At 55.6% G+C, this 2,165-nt stretch overlaps 1 protein-coding gene and 1 long non-coding RNA gene across 2 annotated transcripts in view; both read right to left on the bottom strand.

Annotated features, from left to right (window-relative positions):
- Positions 1-2,040, bottom strand: part of LOC109300799 — a 12,033-nt gene extending 9,993 nt beyond the window's left edge. The window contains exon 1 of the long non-coding RNA XR_002098333.1: positions 1,961-2,040. This is a non-coding gene — a long non-coding RNA (uncharacterized LOC109300799). The remainder of the gene's footprint in view (positions 1-1,960) is intronic.
- Positions 1-2,165, bottom strand: part of RNF128 (ring finger protein 128, E3 ubiquitin protein ligase) — a 78,270-nt gene that overhangs the window by 56,759 nt on the left and 19,346 nt on the right. The window lies entirely within an intron of this gene.

Below are 2,165 nucleotides of genomic sequence, written 5' to 3'. Positions count from 1 at the left end.
AAAAAAAAAAAAAAAAAAAAAAGCTACACATCTCTTTCCTTGGGCTTGCACACAGCCATGCGCTTCAAGTTATGCTTGGGAAACAGTTTTCTGAAGAACTGACAAAACTTTTCTTTCAAACTATCACCACCTCTCCCCAGATGTGCTGCACGCTTCTGGCAAGCTCACTAACTCCGTGTCCTGCTAGGACAGCTGCATGGCTTAACTTGCCAAATTACTATTGTTACAATTTTAGAGTGCTGGGGTCTGAAGAACACTGCTTCCTTTTTTTTTTTTTTAAACCATGATCCTTGGTGGCTCTTGCTTGTAAACTATTTGCACTAATGTATTGGCTTGAATGGACGAACACAATGATCAAACTCTGCTCAGTCTCTGATTGCAAGGTAGGGAGTGTGCCTGCACCACAGACGAGTAGGAGGCTTTCATGGGAAGGGGAAGGAACACAGCTTCTACAGCTCTACACGTACTGCAGACAGCACGCAGTCCATTCAAGCTGAAACTGCGGGGCACAGGAACAAGTGCAAGGGAGCCAAGTGCAGGACCAACACTGCTTCCATTTCTGAGCTTATTACTGCACTGGACAGGGAAAAAAAAAAAATCATGCCTCAGAAACGCAGAGGAGAGGGGCTGGCTTCAGAGCCCCTCTGCCCATAGGGCCTGGCTGAGTGACATGCCAAGTCAGAGTATAGTCACCTAAAGCCCCCACCCCCCACACACACAATTCACACAATCGTCCTTGTGACCGGGCAAGTGCAGCCATGACAGTCTCTCCCAACCCAGCCTGCTCAGGTTTAAGCTGCTCTAGCTTTTCACGTACCTAACACTGTTAGTCATTAATCAAGGAAAATTCAATAACAGAAGCACCTTGAACAGCAAAGCTGACTAGTTTAGGCAGGTACAGGGAAGAGTCACAGGAGTGTCAGCTTAAAAGCATCCCATCTCTTATTGTACTTCAAAATCAAGACACTTCACAAAGGACCAGAGCGAGGCAGGAGGTGAACACAGTCCAGAACGGCTGCCACCTGCCAAGGGCCAACACCTTGCTGAGGAAGGGCAGCGCGTGCTCCCAAGGTGGGCTTTGGGGCTGTACCCTCTCGGTGGGTATCCAATATATCCCCAGGTACCAGCAGCAATCGCCTCCCACTCAGCAGCAGGAAACGTGGGGTGTTCACTGCCGATCACTCCCCCAGTACAACTTTTTAAGCATGTGCTGCAAAAGCAGAAGGGAGTCACTCTGCTACCCCATGCCTCCTTTCTCACTTTCAGCTTCTGTGTGGTGCTCACCAGGAAGCGGTCCCAGTTCCTGCTTCAGCAGCTCTTCTCTTTCCCAAAGAGCAGCTGAAAGGAGAGGCATCCCTGCCCATTTCACAGCTGCCCACAGGGTTTTCAAGTTCAGCAACGCGCCCAGCCTGCACCAGCTCACATTCAGGTGGCTCGCTGCCCAGTCAAGAGACCCTCTCCCCACTTCTCCCCAACACCAGCACCACCCATCCCCTCCGTATAATCACATCTCACACATGCACCTCGTCTCCACCCCCTGTGTAATCAGGTCCCCCCACAGGCACTTGCAACCCCGTCCTCCCCTGTGCAATCGGGTCCCTTCCCAGACACCAGCATCCCCTTTCAGCCGGCAGCTTTGGCAGCAGCTGCCCCTGCTTGCTACTTCTCCACTCGCAGGCGACCCCTGCGGCTCCTGCTTTCACTTCACACCCAGAGCCAAGCTCATCCCTTCTCTTTTTGGGCCCAGCTACAGCCCAGCCCCTTCCCTCCTATTCATCCTTCCACCTGCGACCGGGCCAGGTGCAGACCCCTTATGCCTAGGAAGCGATGAGGCATCCCCCACCCGCTGACAGACGTGACAGACCGTTTTGAAGCGACTTAATGTGCCCCCTCAGGCAGGCGGGCGGGTGGCTCGCTCGCTCCCCACCCCCAGCCCCAGCCCGGCCGGGAGGGGCCTCACCCGGGTGCGACATGGGCAGCAGCACGGTGCCAGTGCCGCCGTAGTTGTAGACGACGGCCCCCTGCGCGCCGCGCTCGGCCGCCAGCCGGATCTTGTCGGCGAAGGTGCAACCGCCACCGCGCTGCACCAGGGCCAGCCAGGGCCGCGCCGCCGCGCTGAAGTTGGTGCCGGGGCCGCAGGCGTTGAGGCCGTCGCGCCCGGCGGG

Source organism: Gavialis gangeticus, unplaced genomic scaffold, assembly GCF_001723915.1.
Source record: "Gavialis gangeticus isolate Ggan-Ray unplaced genomic scaffold, GavGan_comp1, whole genome shotgun sequence".
In the NCBI taxonomy this organism is placed as follows: domain Eukaryota; kingdom Metazoa; phylum Chordata; order Crocodylia; family Gavialidae; genus Gavialis; species Gavialis gangeticus.
Note: the sequence above shows the minus strand (reverse complement) of the source record. Positions and strands in the feature narration are given on the sequence as shown.